We start from the raw sequence: 19,846 nt of genomic DNA, 5'->3' as shown, positions 1-19,846 counted from the left end.
TTCCAAATCTTTCTTTCACTAGATGCCTATTACCCTTCTATAGTCAAGTCTTTTTTCTGATATCTCTTTCACTGGAGACAGCCCTATTTACAATGCAATCACAGTTCTTCTCACCCTCAAAACACTTCAATCCCCATTATACTGCAAGAATGTTTATCTTTTCTGTATGTCAAATGACTTTGTGATATATGTAATTTATTTTTGTTTACTGGCAATATATGCTTCTCTGCTCAGTTAGAATTAGAATAACACAGGGCCAGGAAATTTTGTCTGTTTTGTTTACTGATGCATCCCAACACTTAAAACTGTCTGATACACGGCAGACCTTCAACAACAACAAAAAATATGTTAAATGAATACTCAGGTTCAAACTGGTTTATTTGTATATATGCTATGACACTTCAAGTTCTGGTTATTTTTACCCCTTGTTGTTCTGAGCACTATGTAAAAATTCTTCTGTTTCAGATGAGAAGGACATAGGGTACTTAGAGAAAATTTTAAAAGAGAAAAAACCTGATTAAATATTTCAAAAATAGTACCCAATACACAAAATTAAAGTAACTATAATTACTCATCAAGGATGTGGAATAATGACTTAAAATCAATATTTCAGCCTAGGAAGGAAATTAGAGACGTATAAAATGATCTTTTACCTCCAAAGTTACATTTCTAGTTCTCTTCAATTGTAGTTATATTATGTATTCAGTACTTCTCAGTAATTTGTATTTATTTCAGTTTTGATACACCAACACAGAAATATAATTAAGCAAATTTAACCTGCACAAAAACCTATACTCATTTTTTAAAATGTCAACAGAATATTCTTTTGTTTTTCAAACTCTGTGACAGCTAGACTCACCTGTGCTACTACAATTACCACTACAGCAAGTAACAACAGCAAAACAAATAGCATAAGACACAAAGCACCGTATCCCATTTATTTCACATGACCTTCAGAATAAACTAAAGGTTTGTTAAAGTAGATGTTATTACTGATGTGACAGTTTATAGAAAAAAGAAACAGTACATGTTGTTTAAAGGCCTATGATGAGTTCATGTGGTTAGGGTGTGCTGAAATTAAGACACAAACAACTCCTTTGTATTTGCCAAACTGCACGCTGGCTTGCACTATTCGTTAAGGTGCAAATATTTTTTACAGTACCATTTTTTCTTTTCTGTAGGGGTCAAGAACATAAGTCTTCCTTTATTTTCTAAAACATGTTGTGAGCAAAACTTGAGTGTTAAGAAGGAAGACAAGTCTAATTGTGCTGTTGATATCTACTTTGATGTTGATTTTAAAATTTATAATCCATGTGATATCACTTTAGTTCCTGATTTTAGGTTTTGAAAATAATCTACGTCTGTAAATTCTAACCTACAGCATATCCTCCATTTGTCAGCTCCCATCCATCTCCACTCCCATAGGAATAACACAAGTGACCAATAACTCTTCCAAGGCCTCCTCCATGAGTCTCCTAACTGCCTTCACTTTTTCCATTGTAAACCTCTAATAACTGACAAAATGCAATTCTTTTTTTAAAAAAAGCAACTAAAAAAATAAACAAGAAAATTAAGACATGAATGAAATTGTATTTCTAGTGATTAAAGATTTATATTACGATCAATATCTAGTCAATAACTTAAATAAGGATTTAGCTCTTTTTAAAACTGTCTAAATTTAGAATTACTATGCCAAACAAGAAGTTATTTTAAATATCACCTTAGAGTTTTTTATGATCTTCCAATGTCTTAAGTAGCTCCAAACAAACCTCCCTTGAATTTTATCACTCCTCTTTTTATACAGAGACAGATTGCCTTTGACAGCTTCAGGTGAGTGTAAATGAAGTAATTTATAAGATACGTAATATTCCTCAGCATTATATTTTAAGAATATAGCCTTAAAAATTCAATCTGTAAACCATGCAAACTTCCTTGTCATATTGAATAAAATCCCTATAACTCTAGCATGTAGTACAGTAAGTCAATGCATGTTTTAAATTATATTGTGAGAAGCTAGCATATTCAATGAAATGATCAAGATAATTGCATAAATGTATTTCTCATAATGTAAGTAGTAAATTTTATAGTACTTATAGGAGTCTGTTTACAAATTGTAGTGAACTCCAAAATAAATGAAATAATGTTCATTCTTCTCATTGTTCATCTTCAAAGCAAAAGTTTGCTATGAGGGTAAATATACATTTAAGCAGAAAACACACTTTCAACTTGAAGAAAAGTGATAAACAGACAAAATAAATTTCAGAAATAAATGTGGGTTTTGTCATTGGAGGAATCCAAGATCTCTATTTTACATTTTTATAACCAATAATAATTTTACAAAAAGAAGTCATTATTATCTATATAATAATAATCATTGAATCCTGGAAAGAGTTCTTTTAACCTCCAAAATGCTTATATAAATATAACTGTTGTAATATGAATTTAATTTTTCTGTACAACACTCTGCTTATTTTAAAATATAATTGTCTTCTTTAGGATTATTTGCCTTAACACCTATTTTTTTGTGTGTGTGTATATATACATATACATTATTCTACATACATATATATATAAGGTATAAAGAATAAAGTATCTTTTCATTTTATTTATCGTATACACACATACACACATATATGTAAAATATATCACTCTACCTAAAAAAGTGAAGGCCATCTTGAAAGGGAATAAGACTATAAGCAGAGATGCCAGTTAAGAGGCTGTTTTACTAACCTAATGCAGTAGAAATGAAATTCTGGACTTAATAACTGTTCTGGGGGTAGAATAAACAAAGCCTGGTAAAGAAAGGATGAAGAAAGTGAGGAATGAAAAGGGTGAAGAATGTGCTCCCAGATTTCTGGCTAAGTCAGACTGTTGGATTATAAATAGTGACTGAAACATGTTAAGGTAGAGAAATTATGAAGAAAGTTCAGCAAAGACATTGAGACATCAGATGGCATAACTAATGCACTGCTTTATATTTTACCCACAAACACAAAATATATGTAGAACTCACACTATACTGATGAAGATAACATTCAAAACAACTAATTATTTGAAATCATATAGAAAAATGAACACATTTAAAAACATTACTTAAAAATTATTGACAACACTGTAGTATACTTTAAAGTTTGCTAAAAACTTAGGTATTATGTTAAGTGTTCTTATTACAAAAAATAATAATAAATAAAGTGCACAGGAGGAAATTGTTGGAGGTGATGGATTTTATTTTTTGGATATGTTTATGGTATAGATTGTGGTGACAGTTTCACGAATATATACTTATCTCCAAACTCATCAAGTTATACGTTAAATATGGACAGCTTTCTCTATGCAATCATACCTCAATAAATTGGTTTAACATAATTAGTGACAGACTGAACAGTATTGGCTGGGCATATAGTGCTAGCTGTGTTCTTGTGTGATATTTAATTAAATTATTAAATTCTCAAATGGTAATTAATTTGAATTCTAAATTATCAACATTATTTTTCACATTTATGATAGCATTATAGAAAATGTTTTATCAAGATGGCAGATTGAAGAAATTCATATTCTTCCTATTAAAAATACATTTATGTTAGATATTAGATAATATGCAAAGTGTTTAGGGTCTACAATGGCTTTAATGACCATATCTTGTTTTAAAATTTCTTTTAAAATCAGAAAAAAGAGAAAATCAACTTTAAGTTAAAGAAAATATTTTAATATATAATGTTAATACATTCATCTTTATATCAACATGATCTGAAAATATGATTTTTAATATTTTTATGGAGAAACGGTTGCCCAAAGGCCAAGCCCAGAAAGTAGTAATGTGGCCTGATCCAACTGACATAACTAGATCCCAAACAGCATACATTTAACTGCAAAAATGTAAATAAGTACTACTTATGAAACTAAAAATTTGTGAAATCTTGAAACAATAAGAAATAAAAGATATTGAGACTAGGGCCACCACGTTATCTGGGGCCCAGAGTGCTCTTCTAAGGTGAAGAGAGCTGAACATTGAAAGAAGAGAGAGACACATACATACACACAGAGAGAGAGAGAGAAAGGGATTAACAAACAGGGAGAAGAAATGTCATCTCTATAAAGCCCCAGAAAAAATTAAAAACACCAAAAACAAATCTTAGATTCAGAAGTAGTAGGAGTGGTATATAACCATGGAATAATCATTATGGTTAATTAGTAAATAAGCAAACCAAACAAAAAAGCAGCACACCAGAAGATCTGGTCCCTTCCCAAACGCAGTGAAGATCGAAGATACGGGAACTTTGCATCCTGTACATCAACTTAAGGACTATTTTCTGTAACCCATGATGGCCTTAGACAACGAAGCAGTGCAGAGTCCAAAACTGATATGGAGCTCCAATAAGATAGTGAGAGAAATTAAAAATAAGACACAAAGTTACTGACAAAATTTCCTTCCTTTCCTTATTCATTTATTTAACAAATATTTAAAAAATGCCTACTATTTTCCAGGCTATTCTCTAAGTACTGGCGATTTAGCATTGAACACAACAGAGTTCCGATCTGCATGGGGCTTATATTCTCTTAGGGGTGACAAAAAATAACTAAACAAACAAGAAGTTACACATTATGTAAGCAGTGATGTATGTTATGGATTAAAATGTAGCAGCATACTAAAAATAGATTAGCAAAATATAGGAGTTGTTTTTTTTTTTTCCATAGGGTGTTCATGAAGCCTTACTGAGACAATTATACATGCATATATTAGGGTAAAAAAATCCAAATAAAGTAAAGAGAAGAAGCAAGTGCCTGAAGCAGGAATAGGCTTACAGTGTTAAAACTACAGACAGAAAGATTAGAGTAGCCAGAGCAGGGAGGTGGGTGGGTGAGGCAGAATGTTTTCCAGGACACAAAACAGTATTTTAAACACACTGTAAAGACTTTTACTTTTGTACTTACTGAAATTAGAAGTCATTGGATGGTTTTCAGGAGAGGAGTAAAATGTTTCCAGTTAACTTTTAAAGTTTCGCTCTGCCTTCTTAGGAGAATAGACAGTAAGTAAGCAACGGTAGTAGTAAGGAGAATAGTTAGGAGACTGTTCTAAGAACCCAGGCAAGAAATGATGATGGTGAATTAGTTTTTTACTGCTGTGTAACAAGTTACCATGAACTTAGTAGCTGAAAACATCATAAATTTGTTATCCCACAGTTTCTCTAGGTTAGGAGTCCAGGCCCAGGTTAGCAGGGTACACTGCTCAGGGTCACATCAAGCTGAAATCAAAAGTCGTCCAGGACTAGGATCTCCTCTAAGGTTCAACATACTCTTCTAGTTACTGGTTATTGACGGAATTCATCTCTTTGCCATCCTGTGACTCACGTCCACATGCAACTCCTAGAGACCACCCTCAGGTCCTTGCCACATGGCTCCCTTTCCCAACAACATTGATGATTTCAACGTGAGAGATGTGGAAGAATATGGGGTAACAGTGAAAGCAGGAGAGATATGTTGATTTTCTAGAATGTTTCTTCTAGAAAATAATGAAAAAGTAATGGTTTAATATGTACTAAGGGCAACTATTAGAAAGATTTACATATGAAATATAAATTTTAAACCACTAATGGAGGAAAATTAGACAAATAAAATTCACAAAAGGTAGAGCAAATTGACAAGATTGCTCAGAAAAGAGAAAATGTAAAAGAAAATCTTTAAAATTAAATAAAAAATGCATGATGAAAATATTGCAAGTCTGAAAGAAATAGCACGCAAAAAAGTGAATATCTCCTATCCTCCTTCCAATATTCAGAGGTTTTCGGATTACATAAAAACTGATGAGCAATTTATTCTAGTTGAATGAGAATTAAGAATTAAGAAATAGGACTTACTATAAAATAGAAACCAGGATGGATAGCTCAAAAGATGAAACATCCCAACACATATTTCTGGAAAAGCTGTTAATGTGAAAAAAAAAATAAATAAGGAAAATGGCACTGCATCACCGAAGGAGCTACATTAGGGGAGAGAACCAGTCTTTCTAAGGGGACTATGGAGCTTAAAAAGCCAAGTAAAACATGCAAGTGAGAAAGTGGGGCTCAGGCAGGTAATGGGTATCTACTGCAGTCGTGTCTTGCCATCACCCTTCTTCTGCACCCCCATAGTAGGTGAGCCTGCATTGCAATCTGGCTGATCTCCCAACTTCTCAGTTCCCCTTCCTTTTATTTCCTCACAGGTGTTTTTCCTCAATAAATTCCTTTGAATGTCTATTCCTGTCTTGGCCTTGACTTCTCAGAGGATAATCCCGAAGGTGGTGACAATTAAAAAGAACCAGAAGGAATGCCATATTCCAAAAGTGTAAGAGGTAAGGATGTTTTGAGTAGAGGAAACAGCACGTGCAAATGGCATCCTGGCTAAAAGAGATAGGCAGAAGTCAGAGGAAACAGGGTCTTCTGGTCAATAAGGACAGTTTAGATTTTTCTTTTCCTAAATGCAATAAGTCTTTGAAAGTACAGTAAGTCCCTCATGGTTTGACAAGATCATCACACCGAAGGAAAGAATGGACTAATTAACTTTTAAAGTATAGTCCAGTGATGCAATTTTAATTATTGGTAATATTTAGATATAGAATGAATGATCCATTAAGCGCAAAGTCCATACGTTTTAGCAAGTTTCTAAGTTCTTACAAACAACCTCCAGTTAAATACTGCTGCCAGGAACAGTAACTACTTCAAAAGATACTGTGAGGAAAATGTCCTTGTTATTTGAGAAGTATCAGGATGATTTTATTCTAATTTAATATTAACATTAACCTAATTTAATAAAGTCATATGTAATCAACAATTTAGAATTTGACTATATTTAATGGCATGAAGGAGGAGTAAAATCAGTCTGTATGTACCCAGTGGGAAAGTTATCATGTACACAATGTTCAATCACTAAAATAGTGATGGTGTGGACTCCATTCAAGTAAGTCTCAGACACAAAGAGATAGGATATATAGATATGAGATATGTAAGCAAGAAATGTTTTTAAATATTTAGAAGCAGAATTAAAGAAATAAATGTAACAATTCAGGAGATTATGTCTATGATACTTGAGACTCTGGATCTGGTTAAATCCAAAAAAATCAAAACAACATCATAAATATTGTCCCAATGAATGACTTTTTCTTAGATGAAAAATATAAATAGAATGTAACACAACAGCTTATGTTTTCCAGGGACATTATTAGGCTTTATCTTTTGAGATATTTTTCACTTTCCACTTTCCTGAAGGCATGCCACAAACTGTACAACTTGAAGAGTCCAAGTTATAATCATCTGGGTTCTGGCTTCATAACTAGTTTCCCTACTTCTATTCTTGCTCCCTTGAAATCCATTCCTCATAGAAACTCAACGAAAATTTATTTTTAAAATCTAAACCATATTAAATTCTGCTTAACAGGTTCCAAAAATGTCCCTTTACACTTAAAAGAAAATAGAAGCACTTTCCCTGTTTGTAAAACCAACATGATGTGGCTCCTGCCTAACTTACCAATCTGTTGTTTTACTGGTTGTCTTTAATCACTCTACTCCAGATACATCGACTTTCTCTCTCCTCCTCAGAAGGATCACACTCTATTCTCATGACACTGTTTTCCTTTACCAGAATGCTCCCCTTAAAATCATTCAGGTCTCTGCTCAAAATGCCATATCCTGATATGGGCCTTATATATCAGTTACCTATTGCAAGATGCTGTATAATAAATCATCCAGTACTCAGAGGCTTAAAAAGTATTTATTTAGCTCATGAGTCTATAGATCACTTAAGTATGTGAGACTCAGCTGAGTGGTTCTTCATTGCTGGTTTGGGCTCAGTCACATACTTGTATTGATAAGCCAAGTTTCATCTAGGCCTATAGGGATGACTAGGCCTATATGGATGTCTTTCATCTTCCAGGCTAGTCTAATCATACTTTCAGGGTGGGAGCTGAGGTTGAAAAACAGAAGTGAAAGCTTTTGCATGTGTCACATATGCTGAGATCCCATTAGCCAAAAAGTCAAATGGCCAAACTCAGAATCAAACTGTGATAGAATTAGACTCCACCGCCCTAGGGAGTTGACCTGCAACACAACATATCAAAAGACACGGATACAGGGAGAAATGAGGACTGCATCCCACCAATGAAATTAATCTACGATAGTCTGCCCTCTGGCCACAATTATTCACATTACGTTTACATGCAAAATACGCTCATTCCTTACCAAGACCTACAACATTCCATTTGACCAGATCAACATAAAGTCCAAATGAGTCTCATCTTAATCTGGGGAACTATGAACCCAAAACACATCTCTCCGCAACAAGCCCAAAGTATGCAGTGATGAAAGAGAGGCAGAATAACCACAACGAACGCTTTCATTCTAAATAGATACGAATAATAAGAGGTACAGAGCCTGTCCTTGGCAGTTTTTAAATCCTGCCAGGTTAGAGCTGTCTGAGCACCTGCTCTGGGAGTGGGAAGTACCCCTTCAGTAGACATTTGTTCTAGTCCATAGCAGTAGGCGCCTCAGTCCATTTTCCTCCACTTCTCTTGACTTCACCTCCTTGGGCATTGCTTGTTTTCCTCTACACTCCTTGGGCACTATTGGAAAATACTGCAGAATTTTCTCAGCCTGCTTCCTAATAAAAATTTGGAGGCCCAGAGATTTGCTTTATAATAATTTAAGTAAACTCAGTCCTGTTTAGCTCAGACTGTGAAAACTTTTTTCAATATTATTTCGGAAAAATGTTGTTTTATTACCCACTGATTATAATCAAACTCATACAATGAAAGCCATACTTTCTTGCTCTACCTCCCTCTCTGGATTTATTTTCTACTATGTTGAGGTGAGGCTTCTGTGTGCTATGAACTAAAGCTTCTGAGAAGTTCTGAGAGAGCTGAAAGTGTCTAGGAGGCACTGTCTTGAATTTTTAAAAGGTCATGACAAAGGGTTTCACAACACTATGGTTGTGAGATCTGTATTTTGCGGCCCATATTTTATTTAGTGTATTATACTAACCCAGGGTATTATTATTTTTCTAAGCTATCAAGTTCTGGCCCCTCTTGTAAACTGCACCAGATTTTTTTCATTTTGAGCACATCTCTTTCTTGTACTATCTTATACTATTCAGTTAAAAGGAATCAGCTTCTGATAGCTGGTCTGGAGAACTTCTTGTCCAAATCCAAAAATTTATTATGTAGATTTTTCATCTGTTCAGTTATAGAAGGATTTAATTTTATGAAATAGTCCATCACTACATAGTACAGGTACTACTATCTGTGTGTTTTTACAATGCCAAACTTCTGTCACCAGATATATGAGTTTTTCCCCATATCAACCAATTATTCAACTCTCCAGACACCAATTGTGTGTCGTCCTACAAGTTAATTCAATTCTGACACTAACTATCTGGACTTTGTGCATATCCCATAGGTTAAGGGCTTAATCTGACAAGATAGCTCCCACTTCAGACAACAATATCAAGTCGGGCCACTCATACTTCTCATACCAACTGTAACAGCTTGTTAGCATTTGCCTACTTTATTTCCTTAGTACGCACTGCAATTCTGAACTTACCTGGTTTTGGTTCTTAGAGTTTTTTTTATTGAAACTTCAGATCCAGGTGTTTCCTTATTTTCCTGGCTGGTATGTACTAATGAAAAACCATATAAGAGAACTTCTGGAAGTTTGTTATTGCTCCCTGTATTGCCATTGCTGCCTGTTCCCTGGGTGTGTTCACTTCGTTAGAATTAGTTGTACGCTGCTGACTTTTGTACTTTTCCATAAGTATGCGGTGCTTCTGGAAAAATGTTAACTACAGTTTCAATCTACAATCTCCCAGTAAGTTACCATTTCACACCTACAGTTTGCAAAAATTAAAAATGTGATATAGAGGACATCACCATCATGGTCAAATTAGGAACCTCCAGCCTCTGTCCCCCAGCAAAGACCAACAATTAGACAGCTATCCATAAACAAAAATCACTCTGGGAGAGCACAAGAGTCCACTAAAGAAACTTCAGCAATACAGTGGAACAAAAAACCAGAGAATAACCACATGAAAAAGGAAGGAAGAACAACTTCATCTTACCTGCATCATCCCATGCCTGCGGTCAACACTGCATAGCGCCAAGAAAGAACTTCTCAGCTCAAGATTGTTCCTCTCTCAGGAAAGGGAAGGCAGGATGAGTGGAGAGCTTCCATAGCCTTTTGGGACACTGCGTGAAGGACCCACTTTGGTCTCACCCTATCCAGAGACCTGCAATGCTAAGACACAGAGACAGCTATGAATAAGGTAGAAAGGCAAGGGATACCACTAGCAGCCACACAGTGGGAGTGACGGCTGTTCTCCTAGGGTCCCTGCACAGGACCCCAGCAGCTTCCCCCACTGAAGAAACCAAGGGCCAGTGCAGCCCATAGAGATTCCACTGCTGAGATTTTATCCCCACAGGTCTTCCTGTTAGTAGACAGGAGCCACCTGAGTCCCTCCCTGCTCCCTTTCCAATGTCCCTATCCCCTTCCAGAGCTGGAATCCATACCGGAAGCTAGCCCTAGCCTCTGTGACTGCAGGAGTGCAAGATAGCAGCCTAGACCTCTGAAGTTGACCTCCCCCTCACTGTGTGCACATTTGGGGTAGCCCCTCAGCTAGAGAAGAGGTCAATGAAACTGGGAGTTACTTTTTTGAAAAGATAAACAAAATTGGAAAGCCTTTAGCTAGACTTACCAAGAAAAAAAGAGAGAGCTATACAGTATATCCAAAGGAAATGAAATGGCTGTCCTGAAGAGTTATCTGTACTCCCATGTTCACTGAAGCAATATTCACAATAGCCAAGACACAGAAACAACCTAGGTGTCATCAGTAGATGAATGGATAAAGAAAATGTAAGATATAGATATAGATATATAGATACACACAAATGGAATATTACTCAGCCAGAATAAAAGAGGGAGAAAATCCCTCCACTTGCCACAGCATGGATGGATCTTGAGGGTATTATGCTAAGTGAGAAAAGTTAGACAGAGAGACACAAATACTGCATAATATCACTTACATCTAAAAAAATCTAAAAAAGCTGAACTCCTACGAGCAGAGATTAGAATCATTGTTGCCAGGGGCCCCTGGGTGGGCAAAATGTGGAGATGTTGGTCAAAGATTACTGTATTTCATTACATAACCATTTTTGTTTTATTGTAGTAACTACTAAGTTGGCCTGACTTTCTCTCATGGCCTATACTTTCAGTTTTCCCTTCTGCATTCCCTATTAATGTATATCCTATTAATATCAAAATAAGTAACATCTTGGTTTTATTTTTTTATTTAGCATTTAGTATATGGCATGCATAGAGCTAAGCATTTGAAACTTGCAAGCGAATTTGTTTTTGCTAATGATTGCATGAAGAGAATATCTTTCTTCTTACAATTTGAGTAGTAAACAGAAGCTTTGTGAGTTTAGGCAAATTGCTTACACAGTTCATAATGAAAGTACAAAGACTTCAACTATGTTTCGTCTGAATCAAACACCCGTGTGCATTACAATTAAGTAGCTATTAAAACAAAGGGTATTTAGTAACCTTTTCTAATTTTGCTCCCTGGCCTGTAGAAATTACACTGTTTTACCACTGAGGTCTCTGAGATGGGGAAAAATTAGCTAGGTCATTGTAGTTCTTCCTTCCATTTTTCATAGGAGAGAAATACTTTATTAGGTAAAGAAATTAAAGAAATGGAAAATGTGATTAACTGTAGTTCCACATTCTTCTATGTATTTTTTGGTCTAGTTTATCTAGCTACCATCCCAGAGGAGATAATGTGAAAAACAAACCAAAGAGTTATCAAGATTACTTTCTAACTCAAACATCTTTGTAAATAGAGCTTATCATTTATATCTTTTTGAAAATACTTTGTTATTGGTATTCTTAAATGAATAAAATAAATTACTCAAGGAATAAAATGTTGCACTGCAAATATGGGGATTTAGTAAAAATTTAATTAGCAAAAATGTTGACACAATTTCCATAATAAATTCCAGGGCATACTGATCAACTATCCTTCAACCTGTCTTTACATATGATGTAGAGCTTTTACAGTTATATAAAATATATTGCTAAGGCATTCATTACGGTGAAATTTAGTTACAATGTACATTAAAGAGTTATCATATATATGATTATCATACCCTGAAGTGGTATTTTGTGTATCTACTAAAAGTTTATATAGAAAATCTTTTAAAGTTAAAAGGGATATTTGTTTTATTTTCATTTTGTGATTTGAGATACCAGAGGATTGAGAACATGGTAGAATTTTGCCTGTCTCTTTCAATAAATACTGCTTTTCTACTCTGGAGATTATGTTAGCAGTTTTTAAGCAAGGAACTTATAATTTCTCACATTTGTAGAGCATGCTTTATAAATTCTTTTTGTTGCCATTAGACCTTCAAATTACATATGTACTTGTATACATACATTCTTTTTTAAAAATAAATTTATTTATTTTATTTATTTATTTTTGGCTGCATTGGGTCTTTGTTGCTGGGCGTGGGCTTTCTCTAGTTGTGGCAAGCGGGGGCTACTCTTCATTGCAGTGTGTGAGCTTCTCATTGCGATGGCTTCTCTTGTTGTGGAGCACGGGGCTCTAGGCGCACAGGCTCAGTAGTTGTGGCTCGCGGGTTCTAGAGCACAGGCTCAGTAGTTGTGGTGCACGGGCTTAGCTGCTCTTTGGCATGTGGGATCTTCCCGGAACAGAGCTCGAACCCGTGTCCCCTGCATTGGCAGGCAGATTCTTAACCACTGCACCACCAAGGAAGCACTGTATAGATACATTCTTATATCCTGGCTTGTGTTCAAGTAGCTTCATTGTTTTTGATTATAATGTTTAATGTTCTCTTGCCAGAAATATTTATTCTATGTATTATTTTGTAAGATTGCATACAGAAAACCCAATATTCACAAAGACTATGTAATACAAACCAATATTTTAAAACTACTGACAGTAAATAACAAACTAATTGGGTATAAAAATCAGAACTATAATATCTCAGCTTTTCTTTTAGTAGGACATATAAAAAATTCTTATAGATGATATAGAATTGCTTAGAATTAGGAAAGGAAGGTGGTATAGAGAGCTGAGCATAACAAGTGGCTCCAAAGTCAATCAGCAGAAAGAATACAAATATACTAAATAGGGATGTTGTTTTATCTTTTACGGATATTAACTCACTCTGTTTTAAATGGGCCTAGACTAGGAAACCTATGGAATGACGTTCAACCTAAAATAACTTATCTTCTAAAATTCTATTCTCTTGGCCACACACAATGTGTGAGCACTCTTTAGCAGTCTGACTCCCATGGACATGGCATTTTACTATCCAGGGGAACTTGTTATAATCTGCATGCATCACAGATTCAACGTGCATTTCTTATTCAAGATTACTTATAAAAATCCTAAATAAGACTGGCTTTGTGTTAATAGAAAAGTGGCACAAATAATCACAAACAGTAGGTAATCCATAAATCATTTATATTTAATTTTAGAATTTATTATGTAAATTGCATTGTACAGTAGAATTACCATTCTAATACAATTTGCTTAGGATGATATTTAAATTAGTTTGCATTCCCCTGTCACTCACAATTGAAGGTGAAATGAGTCAGCCCATAGGTGTGCTTAGGTGGGGAAAAAAAGCTGCTTGGAAATACAAAATATGCTGTGAAAAATACAAAACTATAGATACTAATGTTTGCTCCAAGAAAGGGCCCATAGCAATTACTGAATCAGTCATTCAAAGTTTAGATAGAGGCATAAGATGGCTTTTTTTTTTTCGGTGAAAATGCTTGTCACTTTATACCCACAAATATTTCTGCTTTGACATATTCCCAAATGAGACAATGTTCTCATAGTATTCTTAAAAATGTATGTTCTAGCCTAAATTCCTTTTCTAACATTTTATGTTTGTATACACTCAAAGGTGTATAATGGAATCCTGGGGCTTATTCGGTCTGAAGAAAATAAGAACATGTTTAGTCCTCAAATAGATGACAGTGAAAGTTAAGAGTTCAGTCACACATTAATTAGACAAACATCATATCACTTACATGTGGAATCTAAAAAAAATGATACAAATTAACTTATTTACAAAACAGAAACAAACTCACAGACTTTGATAACAAACTTATGGTTACCAGAGGGGAAATGTGGGAGGTAGGGATATATCAGGAGTTTGGGATTAACATATACATACTACTATATATAAAATAATCAACAAGGATCTACTGTATAGCACAGGGAATTCTACTCAATATTCTGTAATAACCTATATGGGAAAAGAATGTGAAAAAGAATGGATATATGCATATGTATAACTGAATCCTTTGCTGTACACCTGAAACTAACACAATATTGTAAATCAACTATACTCCAATATAAATAAAAATTAAATTAAAAAAAAGAAAATACATAGCGTTGGCAAGGCTATTGGGAAATATACACTCTCATTCATTTCTGGTTGGAGTTTATACGACTCTGGAGGATGAATTGGCAATATCAGCAATTTCACTTTCTGGAATTTATTCTACAGATATACTCACTATGTGAAAAGATTTTGTTCATCCATTGTTTATAATAAATACTAAAAAAATGAATATGTTTCAATAGAATACTGGTTAAAATAATCATGATAAACCCGTAAATAAAATAAAGCTGGATAAAATGTAATCAATGTAAACTGATACAGCCACTATGGAGAACAGTATGGAGGTTCATTAAAAACTAAAAATAGAACTACCATATGACCCAGCAATCTCACTACTGGGCATATACCCTGAGAAAGCCATAACTCAGTAAGATACATGTACCACAATATTCACTGTGGCACTATTTACAATAGCCAGGATGTGGAAGCAACCTAAATGTCCACTGACAGATGAATGGATAAAGAAGATGTGGCACCTATATACAAATGGAATATTATTCAGCCATAAAACGAAACTGAGTTATTTGTAATGAGGTGGATGGAACTAGAGTCTGTCATACAGAGTGAAGTAAGTCAGAAAGAGAAAAACAAACACTGTATGCTAACACACGTATATGGAATCTAAAAAAACGGTACTGATGAACCTAGTGGCAGGGAGGGAATAAAGGTGCAGACGTAGAGAACGGACTTGAGGACGTAGTGGGGGAAGGGGAAGCTGGGACAAAGTGAGTGAGTAGCACTGACATATATACACTACCAAATGTAAAATGGATGGCTAGTGGGAAGCAACTGCATAGCACAGGGAGATCAGCTCGATGCTTTGTGATGACCTAGAGGGGTGGGATAGGGAGGGTGGAAGGGAGGCTCAAAAGGGAGGGGATATGGGGATATATGTATATGTAGAGCTGATTGACTTTGCTGTACAGCAGAAACTAATACAACATTGTAAAGCAATTATACTCCAATAAAGATATTTAAAAAAAAATCATGAAAACGAAGATTACAAAAAGAACATATGACAGACTTTTTTTTTTACTCAGGAGAAATTTTTCAAATTTAACTTCTTTCTTTTTGTTGTTACACACTAATAACTGTTAAAACTACAGAAACATTAGCACTTCTCCAAAAACTTGTTCAATCTCCTCTCTTTCCACCATCTTCAAATTTCCCCACCCTATTACTTCTAAGTATGTTTGCATCTATCTTAAATATTAAACAAAATAATTGAAATCAACAAAAGAGAAGCCTTTCTTGGATCCATGGCTTCTTCCAGTTGTGACCTTATCTCACTTTCCCATCACTGTCAATCTCCTTTTAAGAATTGGCTCTGTATTCAAGTGCTTATAAAATAACTGTGATTGTGTGAATTTTTTCTCTAGCTTCTTTAGTGTACTTTCAGAATCTTGAGGGAAAGGCCTACATTTACTCACTCTATATCTCCAGTAAGTAGCATTTACTGAAATGTAACACATAATCAGTAAATACTTTTTACAGAATAAATAATCCCCTTCCTAAATAAATATTACTGCAAGTGGATATAAATTCTAAAATACCACAAATGTGCAAAATATTTGAAACAAAAATCCATAAATAATAAACACAAAGAATCACTGAAGGTATAAACTAAACATAAACATCATGAAACATCAAAAATTACAAATTTAGAAGCTGAAATTCAAGACAATTTAGGCAATGATTAAAATCAAAACAACAAACTTGTACTTTTTGTTTGGCCTCTATTTTTTCCATTTCTTTTATGTTGCCATGCACACTTTGAGTCACAATGGCTGACATAAGTTTTGCAAGTAATGACAAGAGACATTCTGGAAAGAATCAAAGAAAGAATTGTAAAAGGTAAAGGAAAAAGTGAGAAATCTAGGAACTGCAGAAACTTTAGATTTAAAGCATCACCTAAGCCTGCATTTTTGATAAAACATTTTATGAATAAAAAGTAATAGCCCCCCGGAGAGAAGATGGCGGAAGAGTAAGACGCGGAGATCACCTTCCTTCCCACAGATACAGTAGAAATACATCTACACGTGGAACTGCTCCTACAGAACACCCACTGAACGCTGGCAGAAAACGTCAGACTTCCCAAAAGGCAAGAAACTCCCCACGTACTTGGGTAGGGCAAAAGAAAAAAGAAATAACAGAGACAAAAGAATAGGGACGGGACCTGTACCAGTGGGAGGGAGCTGTGAAGGAGGAAAGGCTTCCACACACTAGGAAGCCCCTTCGCAGGCAGAGACTGCGGGTGGCAGAGGGGGGGAGCTTCAGAGCCACGGAGGAGAGCGCAGCAACAGGGGTGCGGAGGGCAAAGTGGAGAGATTCCCGCACGGAGGCTCGGTGCCGAGCAGCACTCACCAGCCCGAGAGGCTTGTCTGCTCCCCCGCCGGGGCGGGCGGGGGCTGGGAGCTGAGGTTCGGGCTTCGGTCAGATAGCAGGGAGAGGACTGGGGTTGGCGGCGTGAACACAGCCTGAAGTGGTTAGCGCACCACAGCTAGCCGGGAGGGAGTCCGGGAAAAAGTCTGCAGCTGCCGAAGAGGCAAGAGACTTTTTCTTGCCTCTTTGTTTCGCGGCGCGCAAGGAGAGGGGATTCAGAGCGCCGCCTAAACGAACTCCAGAGACGGGTGCGAGCCGTGGCTACCAGCGCGGACCCCAGAGATGGGCATGAGACGCTAAGGCTGCTGCTGCCGCCACCAAGAAGCCTGTGTGTGAGCACAGGTCACTCTCCACACCTGCCCTCCCGGGAGCCTGTGCAGCCCGCCACTGCCGGGGTCACGTGATCCGGGGACAACTTCCCCAGGAGAACGCACGGCACGCCTCAGGCTGCTGCTACGTCACGATGCCTCTGCCGCCGCAGGCTCGCCCCGCCTCCTCCGTACCCCTCCCTCCCCCCGGCCTGAGTGAGCCAGAGCCCCCGAAGCAGCTGCTCCTTTAACTCCGTCCTGTCTGGGCGGAAACAGACGCCCTCAGGCGACCTACATGCAGAGGCGGGTCCAAATCCAAAGCTGAACCCCAGGAGCTGTGCAAACAAAGAAGAGAAAGGGAAATCTCTCCCAGCAGCTTCAGAAGCAGCGGATTAAAACTCCACAAACAACTTGATGTGCCTGCATCTGCTGAATACCTGAATAGACAACGAATCATCCCAAATTCAGGAGGTGAACTTTGGGAGCAGGATATATTAATTCCTCCCTTTATCCTTTTTTTGTGAGTGTATATGTATATGCTTCTGGGTGAGATTTTGTCTGTATAGCTTTGCTTTATAATAGCTTTATTTTACTTCACTATATTATATCCTCTTTCTTTCTATTTTTTCTCCCTTTTACTCTGAGCCGTGTGGATGAAAGGCTCTTGGTGTTCCAGCCAGGCATCAGGGCTGTGCCTCTGAGGTGGGAGAGCCAACTTCAGGACACTGGTCCACAAGAGACCTCCCAGCTCCACGTAATACCAAATGGCGAAAATTTGTCAGAGATCTCCATCTCAACATCAAGACCCAGCTTCACTCAACGACCAGCAAGCTACAGTGCTGGACACCCTATGCCAAACAACTAGCAAGACAGGAACACAGCCCCATCCATTAGCAGAGAGGCTGCCTAAAATCATAATAAGGCCACAGACACCCCAAAACACACCACCAGACGTGGACATGCCCACCAGAAAGACAAGATCCAGCCTCATCCACCAGAACACAGGCACTAGTTCCCTCCACCAGGAAGCCTACACAACCCACTGAACCAACCTTAGCCACTGGGGACAGATACCAAAAACAACGGGAACTATGAACCTGTAGCCTGTGAAAAGGAGACCCCAAACACAGTAAGATAAGCAAAATGAGATGACAGAAAAACACACAGCAGATGAAAGGAGCAGGGTCAAAACACACCAGACCTAACAAATGAAGAGGAAATACGTAGTCTATCTGAAAAAGAATTCAGAATAATAATAAGGATGATCCAAAATCTTGGAAATAAAATGGACAAAATGCAAGAAACATTTAACAAGGATGTAGAAGAACTAAAGAGGAACCAAGCAACGATGAAAAACACAATAAATGAAATTAAAAATACTCTAGATGGGATCACTAGCAGAATAACTGAGGCAGAAGAACGGATAAGTGACCTGGAAGATAAAATGGTGGAAATAACTACTGCAGAGCAGGATAAAGAAAAAAGAATGAAAAGAACTGAGGACAGTCTCAGAGAACTCTGGGACAACATTAAACGCACCAACATTAGAATTATAGGGGTCCCAGAAGAAGAAGAGAAAAAGAAAGTGACTGAGAAAATATTTGAAGAGATTATAGTTGAAAACTTCCCTAGTATGGGAAAGGAAATAATTAATCAAGTCCTGGAAGACAGAGAGTCCTATACAGGATAAATCCAAGGAGAAACACGCCAACACACATATTAATCAAACTGTCAAAAATTAAATATAAAGAAAACATATTAAAAGCAGCAAGGGAAAAACAACAAATAGCACACAAGGGAATCCCCATAAGGTTAACATCTGATCTTTCAGCAGAAACTCTGCAAGCCAGAAGGGAGTGGCAGGATATACTTAAAGTGATGAAGGAGAAAAACCTACAACCAAGATTACTCTACCCAGCAAGGATCTCATTCAGATGTGATGGAGAAATTAAAACCTTTACAGACAAGCAAAAGCTGAGAGAGTTCAGCACCACCAAACCAGCTTTACAACAAATGCTAAAGGAACTTCTCTAGGCAAGAAACACAAGAGAAGGAAAACACCTACAATAACAAACCCAAAACATTTAAGAAAATGGGAATAGGAACATACATATCGATAATTACCTTGAATGTAAATGGATTAAATGCTCCCACCAAAAGACACAGACTGGCTGAATGGATACAAAAACAAGACCCATATATATGCTGTCTACAAGAGATCCACTTCAGACCTAGAGACACATACAGACTGAAAGTGAGGGGATGGAAAAAGATATTCCATGCAAATGGAAATCAAAAGAAAGCTGGAGTAGCAATTCTCATATCAGACAAAATAGACTTTAAAATAAAGAATATTATAAGAGACAAAGAAGGACACTATATAATGATCAAGGGATCGATCCAAGAGGAAGGTATAACAATTGTAAATATTTATGCACCCAACATAGGAGCACCTCAATACATAAGGCAAATACTAACAGCCATAAAAGGGGAAATCGACAGCAACACAATCATAGTAGGGGACTTTAACACCCCACTTTCACCAATGGACAGATCATCCAAAATGAAAATAAATAAGGAAACACAAGCTTTAAATGATACATTAAACAAGATGTACTTAATTGATATTTATAGGACATTCCACCCAAAAACAACAGAATACACATTTTTCTCAAGTGCGCATGGAACATTCTCCAGGATA

This window comes from Balaenoptera ricei, chromosome 18, assembly GCF_028023285.1.
Source record: "Balaenoptera ricei isolate mBalRic1 chromosome 18, mBalRic1.hap2, whole genome shotgun sequence".
Lineage (NCBI taxonomy): Eukaryota > Metazoa > Chordata > Mammalia > Artiodactyla > Balaenopteridae > Balaenoptera > Balaenoptera ricei.
This window is presented reverse-complemented; position numbering follows the sequence as displayed.